Raw genomic sequence first — 9,234 nt, 5'->3', positions numbered from 1 at the left:
TGCAGCCTGGGTCGAATGAGGATCCATGGGCCCGGGTCGTCTCACTCACTCCCGGGGCCTGCGCTCTGGGTCTGTTCAGGATCCCGTGGCCTGGGTCTTCTCACTCACTCCCTGTCTATAGTTTTGTAAGAGAGCAGGCTTTGTTTTTGTTTTTTTTGTTTTTGTTTGTTTGTTTGTTTGTTTTTTTCATTATGCTCAGGAACAGAAATTACAGGAGGCAAGGAATTTATAGTCAGAGACTTGGGTTCAGGTTTGAGCTTTACTTGTGTGTGGTGTTTGACAAGTACTAAAGCCTGTCTGAGCCTTAGCCTTCTTGTTTGTTGTTTTATACAGCTGGAGGTGAAACATGGGACCTCATGTGATAGGCAAATTCACTGAGCCAGCTCACTAGCTAGATCCTTTCCTACTACAAGTTGTATCCTACCTCCCCACATGAGGATCAGTTACGATAATTGTCAAGGTCCAAATGAAAATGAAAGCAAGAGCCTGGCAAGCCTAGAAATTAATCTGCTGTAGCACTTTTACAGTAGAACCTTAGATGCTGCTTGACAAATTGTGTGAAAGCCTGTGGAAAATGGAACTAGGGACTGGAAGTAGGGCTAGGAAAGTGTCAGCACTGGTAGATAAAGGAGTTACCAAATTCAAGAGCTGAAGTTTTTGGCCAGAAAATTCCCAACACATGTTCTATATTAAAAAGTCATCGTAGGGCTGTGAGTTAAGTTCATTAATGTAGCACTTGTCTAGCATATGTGTCTTTGTGTTGAGTCCCTGGCACTAAGAGAACAAGGGAAAGAAAATAAGAAAGAAAAAAAGAAAACAATACAGAAGAGGAAGCAATGAATGGATTGGAGTAGGAGGATATAGGAAAGAGCAGAGGTAGATTCAAAATTAGGCAGTTCTATAAAAGGTCAAATAAGGCTAAACTCAGATATGAATATCTTGATTGGATTTTTAAGTAAAGATTAGCCAAACAAAACAGAGCAGAGACACATTGATGTCATTAGCAAAATGAACTTATATTTGCCTGCTAAGTAGAGAGAAAACTTTGATATCCCCGTCTCTGGCTAATGGTCCTAGGAGCAGGTGGAGATTGGGTCTCTAGAGTGGAGCTCTAGGCAAAACAAAAAGGCGAAGTTGCATTTTTACACAATTAGATACCAAGTCAAAGAGGAAAAAAAGAAACTTCAACTTAAGAGAAATAGTAGGCATTTAAACTTATCTGAAATTTATTCTACTGATTTTTAGGTGTATTAGCCCCTTACAGCTGCACTTACAGGTCAACTCGTAGGGGCATGATGAAATCATGCTTACCCTTTAGGAAGGATGCTTGCTGCACGTATAATAGTTTCGGATGCACGGGGCGAATCCCAAGGCCTCGGCCGCGGGGCCAGCAGCTGGGTCTGGGGGCCTGGTGGCTGGCAAGGAGGAGAAGACGGCGGGGGCGGCATCCTGAACTTACTCAAGGCGGCGCCAGGCAGCCTTGGCACGCGTTCGCGACGGTGTCCGGACCGTGGTCACTGAGCAGGAGCTGCTGGCGCCGGACACCATCCGGCGCGGGCACGTCCTGCACCTCAGCCAGGTCACCAAGAGGTGTTTGTGTAAACCAGAAGACAACATCTGCAGTACTGATTTTACCTGCTTTAAAATTCGAGATTTGGAGACAGGGACAGTACTTTCCGAGCTTGCCAAACCTTGCGTTTCAGATCACCAGGAGGAGGAGGAGGAAGAGAAGGGTGGAGAAGTAGGTAACTGCGCAGGACGTTTTGTTACTAGTTCACACCAGCGTTTCTCTGCCTCCGGACAGCTGGTGCTACAGTGAGCTGCCGGTAGGAGAAGAACGTGTCTCAAACTTCCAGACAATTGAACGGCGCTATTTCCGTGAACACCTCTGGAAAAACTTGGACTTTGATTTCGGCTCTGACACCCCCAGCCGTAGGAACACCTGTGAACATATCGGTGCGTCTCCCCAGCTTTCAGAGGCTGTTGTTCTTCTGATGATCGAGGACCCTTATGAGACCCGCGCTGACAGCTTCTACTTCGTGGACAACAAGCTGATAGTGCACAGTAAAGCTGATTATGCCTGAAAGGAGGCCGGTAACTGCTACCGGACTGGACCGAGGAGGTGCTGTGCTGGCTGGAGCCTAGTGCCCTGGCACACAGAGGGGACGGAAGCTGCTGTGTATCAGCAGACGTGTGGAAACTGTCCAGGAGGCAAAGGCTGGGGTGGCGGCTTCCTGTGTTCCAGGGAGATACCAAGCAATGTTGTTTTCCTTTTTTCCTTGTTCTTTAGGTCACAGAGGTATTATAGGAAAGTAAAAAATTAGAATAAGGCTTTTGCAATCTACGTTAAAAAGAAAGTTTATTTTCATGCAGTCCTAGCTATCTGCTGGTTATGCTGATGAACCAGTCTCCAGCACAGCAGTGCTGGGTGATGGCTTTTGCTGCCACCTGCAAGTTAGTGGTCCTTCTTGACCAAAAAAGGTGGGCATTTCCAGGGCACCTCTTCTCACTTCTGGTGTTGCCCATACCCTGGTCTGCCCCAGCCAGCACATACTCTTAAACTAACAGGAACAAACTTCGTGCTGGGAGCAGAGGCACCAGTAATGGGAGACCTGCCAGACTGAGGGCCAACCCCTTTTCTGGTGAGCCGATTTATGTCTGACTTCAGAAACCTCCTCCCGTCCTCCTGGGGACAGGTCAAGGTGTCAGCCTGGCAGTGTCTTCCTGTTCCTGCTCTTCCTGATCTCATCTGCCTTCCCAGGTGAGCTTGCTCTGCTGCTTAGTCCTCCTGACTTTTGAGCCTCTCCTGGAGTAGAATATGTCAGTTTTGCTCATGGATCATGTTACCTTTCAAGGCCAGAGCAGGCCTCTTATATTTTTATTTTACACCCCAGACTCCTGTAGAGGAGTTTTTACAAAACATCAGGTGGTGCTTCCAGCACATGTGACATGTATTTAGATTTCTGATAGTATTGATGAGCTTCCTGGGCTAATCTGGTTTGTGTTAGATGCAGTACAATTACAAAGCTGCAGCTACTTTAAAGAGAAATTTGACTTTCTCTGCACAGCATATCCTGATGGATTGGCTTCTAAGAGGGAATCCTAAACTTTGTGGATTGCTTACTTAGGAGTTTTCCTATCTTCTTTCTAAGGAAGCAGTTTCTGAAGCTATCTGGCAAACCAGAGCTAAGTAATTCATATTCAGAACGTTTAAGCTACTAGCTTGAATTATTTGGGGTGTTTGGAAAGGTGAGGCAGTCATAGCTCCTTGGCGCTTCCTGTTGGCTGCTTGCATTCTTGGACCCTAATGGGACAGACAGCCACCTCCTCAGCTGCCTATGGCTGTCTCTGTGGATGGCTTTACTTGGGTAGCCCAGGTTCCAGGGCCCTCTCCTGTGCCCAGGGCCTATTTAACATTACTAGAAAGGGGGACCATGTGCGTAGTAAGGCAGTGGGAGGCATCGCTGTACCTGTGCAGGAGCTGTGTCCCAGGGTTCTTTGGGAAAGGCCGTGTACAGCCAGGGAAAGAAAGGCCAGTGCCATGCCCTGGAAGCATGTGTGTGTGTTCTTCAGCCAGCTGTTCTGTTGGGCTTCTAGAGTGCAGCTGACCCTGATCCTCAGCCCTCACTTTGTGCCCACCACAGAATTGATGATGCCATATGCTGGCAGCTTTCTCACTGAAAAAACTGGATTATCCCGAGTGCAGGCACTGGATTCACCTGCCAGGGGAAGGATGGGACTGTGCCTGCCACCTGGGTGCCTCATCACCACACTGGTGAGTCTCAGGATTGGAGTGCGCTCCACCAGGTACCGTAAGTGTGGCTTGGCCCACATGCTGCTGGGGAAAGCTGTCACCTTCCTTCCCTCATCCTCACCTATGCACAGACATCAGGAACACTGTCTCCCTACTTTCTCCTCCTCACTGTGGCCTTTAGTGAGCTTTACCTGCTCCTCTCAAGCTTCAAATGCTCCTTCCTCTGTGTGCCAGACAGAAGCCCAATGGGGAGTGCTTCTGCTGTCTGAAATTTAGACATTACCGAGCATGTGTGTGAAGCCGCCCAGAGCTCTGCTCTGTAGAGCCTGTTTTGAAAAATGTGTCCCCCAGGAAGGCAGTTGTAGGGACACTAGTGGGCCATCTCCTACCTGCAGTATTAGCTTTTGCAGGCGAAGCCCCCGGAAGGTGAAGGAGTTGGGCACTTTGGCTTGAGTAGTGTGGCAGCCCTGTCCCTGTCACCTTGCCTTAGCTTCTCACCATTTACACCAGCTGAGCGACGTAAGTGCCTGCCTGGCAAGTACCGGGTCCTGAGTTTGATCCCTGGTACCTGAACAAAACAAAACAAAAACACCATTTTGAGGTTGGTTGTTCAGTTGTGTCTAGCAGGGTGGGATTATGCTGTCCCCTGTTTTTGAAGGTCCAGTGTACTGTGTCTAGTTGCACAGGAAATTTTGAAAAGCTTTACCATTCTAGGGGTTGGCTGGGATAAATTTAAAACTAAAACTTCCAGCTGGACCTTACAGCACATACCTGTAATCCCAACACTCGGGAGGCTGAAGCAGCAAAATTGCCCTAAGTTTGAGGCTACCCGGAGCCACAAAGTGAGTTCAAGCCCAGCCTGAACTGTATAGTGAGACCCTGTCTCAATAAGAACAACAAGAACAAAAATATAGCAGTTACCTGCTATCAACCAGCTCCCTGCATGGGGACACTGTTCTCTTTGTCAAAAGCAGGCATCCACTGGGAAGGAGCTCACTGCAGCAACAGGGCAGGCCCATCTGAGGCCTCTGCCTCCTTTTTCAGGGATCTTGTTTCTGAATTCCCCAGAGGGCCTCTGCTTTTCTCTACAGGCTTTGGGCTGAGATGTCCTAGCTTCTCCAAAGATGATCCTGGCTTCTTTCATTTTATGTTCTAAAGCATGAACATAGGAAGTAGTACCTAGATGTTGTCAGGGGCTAAAATAAGCTGTCATCTCATTCTGTGTTAGTTCAGAGCTAATGCAAAGAAAGTGTTTTTCAGGGCCATGGACTTCCTGAAGGTGTCTGGGCTTTGGCTATCTGATTTCTAACACCCAGGGACAGTGAGTTGGAGCTTCCTGGGGCTGACCATAGACTGGCAGTTCTTGACACAGCATTGACTGGATAGACTTCCAACAAATCTTTTCATTGGAGTGGAGCCCATTCTGGACTGGATTTAGTAGTGTGTCTAATGTACAAAGTAGGTTGATCCTGCCTCCCTTGGAGGGTTCTGAAGTGTTTCTTTTTTTCCCCTCCATAAAGTCACTTTCTTCTGGTAGCCAATGCCCCTACGCCATCAGTGAGGTTTGGGAATGGGGACAATCTGTCCTGAAAATCACAGCCCAGACTCCTTGGTGCACACTTGGTGGAGAAGACTAATTGTTGAACCTTTGTGTTACTCACATTCTGTGTTACAGAACATCTCAGCCACAGATGATCTGGTGGAGGTGGACTTACATTTTGCTTTACAAAGGACCATGTAAAGTCATGAAGTTGAGAAATCTATTCTTTTCCTTGCAAATGTATTTTTCACAGAATATGAGAAACATCAATGACCAGATCTTCCTTCCTCCTTCACCTAAGATCCTCATTCCAGTTTGTACCATCTTTGTGTTCAAAGTAAGCTGGGTGACTTATTTGTATAAAATGCTATTTGCCACAAGAGACAGTAATAAAAGAAAGATTTTTCATACATACACAAATAGTTTCTTAGGAATAATGTATATCTGCTTCTTAGGAATAATATTTGCTGCATTTACACTTTTAAGATTGTGGCAGAAATGGTTTGCTGCTTTACATTGCTGTTTTAAGTTTTCTTCCACATGTCTGGAGTTTGCTCAGGGTGTGTACTGCCTCTCTAAGGGATGGCAAATCCAGTTATGCCAGCCTCCCTAGGGAAGCAGCAGGTGTCCTCTCAGGCCAGCCTGATGAACAGGTGGAGAACTGAACAGAGGAAAGGTAGAATTCTCTCAAGGAAAGACAGAAAAGATCTGCAAAGTAGGTGCCCAAAACTAACTCTTTAGGTAAGCGAGCCAATGGAGATGGAGATTTTTAAGGCAATAGGAGTAGTCATCATGAATTCTGACTGATGACTTGGTGACCCACACCTGCCTTTTTAGAACCAGGTGATCTCTTCTCTCATTTCCAAAAATATGACAAAATATGAGCTGTGAGCCTGAATTTTAAAAATTGTGAATCCTTTCCTTGTAAAAGCCATAACTAGGTAAAAGAAAACAGAATTATAAATCCATTTACAATAGTAACAAGCTATAAGACACCTAGAAATAAACAAGAAATATTTAAATTCTGTAAGAAGGAAATTAAGTAATTGTATTATAATAAATAAAAATGAAACAATTAGAAAATATGTATCATGTTCTTAGATGAAGCCTTAATATCCTCCAATTTAAAATCTTCTCCATTAGTAAGGAGGCTATGAAACCAAATAATATAATCTTAAAGTTCATACAGAGAAATAACTTTCCAGGAATATCCAACACATTAATAAAATAAAGAATAATTGGAATACTTTGAAGAATCAAACAAAATACTTCATAAGAAGATATTTAAAATATAAAACAATGTATCATAACTTCACAACATTGATATAAGAGAAAAGTAAAAAAAAAAGTCAAGAGTCCAGTAATGTTAGTATACATCAGAATGTAATGCTTGACAAAAATGAAGCTTCAGTTGACAAAGAACTGTTTATTTAAGCAATGGCTGACACATGTGATTAGTCTACCTGGGGGAAAATAAAGGTGGAACTCAAGCATGTAATACACAAAAACTAAATTTCCAGTGGACTGAAGAAGTATGTGTAAAGAAGAAGAAGGAGTGGGCATTGTACAGTTTATAAAGTTTAAGAAATTATTTGGAAAACTTTGGCTATAAAGAGCTGTTCAACCAAGATAGAATTGTAAAAGTTTAGGAATATTATGCCCTGCATCCAGAGGTCCACCTAAAGTCTCATGGAGTGTGTGCTGTCAGGACCAAGAATATGCTGCTGGGACTGATTCATGATGCTGTGTGAGGACTACCTCTGTTCCACCCAGCTGGAGCAGAATCACCACACAGAATCACCAAGCCAGGCACTCTGACACAAGAAGAAAATTTATTGGAAGTGCGAGCAAGTGGGCAGGCTGTCTAGCGGACTGAGACAACAGCAAACAAGGCAAAGCATAGGACTTTTAAGGGATTTTGTGGAGAGGGTGTTTGTGGGCTGGAACAGCCCAGTAGGGTTAATCTTGGCAGGCCCACCTGGTCTGCTGGGGGGAATTCTGTCATTCTAGGAGGGGGAGGTTCTTTGGTTGTTTGCTCTGTCAAAATCAGGCGGATTGTTCTGTGGCTTTCGCCCCAACCTGGAGTCAACAGATCCTAACTAGGTTGAGGGTCCTAACTTATCACACCCTGGTGTGAATACTATCCAACCTAAAGGTAGGGAATCTGGAAAAGATGTAAGCAATGGAAACAGGGCTGAGGCTTGTTACTTGCTACTTTGCTGCTTTGCTACCTTCTACCTACCAGGAACTGTTCTTCTCTGCGATGCCCCTAGACATCCACTCTGCCTTGTAGAGGCTGAAACCTTTACAGCTGTGAGCCAGACAAAGCTTTCCTCCTTTAACTTTGTTGGGTGTTGTGTCTTAGCAGTGAGAGAAAGTAACTAAGACAGCAGATAGAGCAAGATACTTATTTTACTAAGACCCCATGCCCACCCCATGATATCTCCCCAGAGACACCTGTTTGAGCAGCTCTTCATGTACTGAATTGCTTTCAGAAAATAAAAGTAAGGTAGCAGGTGAGTGTGTGGGAGAGCTTCCTGCTACCCTGCGCTGGCGGGACCAGTCCCAGCCCAGGCGCAGCTGGGCCAGACCCTCTCCCACCTCCTTGGGATGCCCCCCACCACTCCGCAGAACCTCCCCCACCCCGCCTGCCCAGTAGGAAATTCTGCTGCATTCCAGTAACCCCCAGACCCAGTCCTAGCCCAGGTCCGGTGAGTGTGTGGGAGAGCTTCCTGCTACCCTCTGCCAGCTGGAACAAATACCAGTCCCAGCCCAGGCGCAGTGTGGGCGAGACCCTCTCCCACCCACTTGGGACGCCGTCTACCACTATGCAGCACTTCCTCCACCCGACCCGCCGAGTAGGAAATTCTGCCACATTCCGGGAACCCCCAGACCCAGTCCTAGCCCAGACCCAGTGAGTGTGAGGGAGAGCTTCCTCTCCCCCCTACAACACCTTGCCCCCTCCAGGCACAGCTCAGGCCTGGCATACATGCCTGGGGTGTAACCCTGCAGCTGCAATCCTGCAGAGAGTGTAGAGGATAGATCTACCCAGATAGTCCAGGAGCAGAACATCGTGCCAGAGGGGCACAACAGGTTCACCCTCAAGAGCAGCAGCGGGAAGGAGCTGAGCACCACAGCCAGACTCAAGCCAGGCACAGCTGGATAAGTCCAAACTTTGTAGAGCTGCACCTGAACTTCAGTATGTGTGAAGGTTATAACTACAACAAAGATCTACAACAAAGGTCAGAAGACAGTGTTACACAAAATGACGAGAAGGAACAAAATGCAACCTCAGAACCCAAACCCACCCATAACAAGTGCAGAGGACACTAACACAGAACAAATTGGAAATCACACAGCTGAAAGCCATGAATTAACCGCTTCTGAAATAAAGAAACAGCTGCAGAAAGGTATAGAGGAACTCAGATTAGAAACAAAAAAATAAATCCCTGAATTAATAACATCTGCAGTAAAGAATCAAATACAGAAAGATATGGAGGAAATCCAGTGCCCACCCAGAACAAGTGCAGAGGACACTAGCTCGGCTCAAATGCATGAATTAATAGCGTCGATAGTAAATAAGCAACAGCAGAAAGATATAGGGGAAATCAAAGCGCAATTCTTTTCTGAAATAAAAAAAAGACTCTCAGAACTCATAGCAGATGAAGTAAAGAAGCAACTACAGAAACATAGGGAGGAAACCCAATCTGAAAAAAATACTGCAGTAAAAGAATTTATAACTGCTTCTAAAGAAGATACTGATAAAAAAATAGAAGAGATGAGAAAAATGACGGATTCCTTGAATGAGCAATACAGGAAAGAAATAGATCGCATGAAGCAGAGTCAGAGAGATATAGAGGAAATTAAAAGCTCAATCACAAGCTTGCAAAACCGTTTAAGTGAATGTGAAGACAGAGTTTCAGATCTTGAAGATGCTGGT

The 9,234-nt window shown here is 45.6% G+C and overlaps 1 pseudogene; it reads left to right on the top strand.

Annotated features, from left to right (window-relative positions):
- Positions 1-1,351: 1,351 nt before the first annotated feature.
- Positions 1,352-2,084, top strand: LOC101583247 (annotated as a pseudogene).
- Positions 2,085-9,234: the final 7,150 nt, after the last annotated feature.

Source organism: Octodon degus, unplaced genomic scaffold (genome assembly GCF_000260255.1).
Source record: "Octodon degus isolate 3935 unplaced genomic scaffold, OctDeg1.0 scaffold00044, whole genome shotgun sequence".
Lineage (NCBI taxonomy): Eukaryota > Metazoa > Chordata > Mammalia > Rodentia > Octodontidae > Octodon > Octodon degus.
Note: the sequence above shows the minus strand (reverse complement) of the source record. Positions and strands in the feature narration are given on the sequence as shown.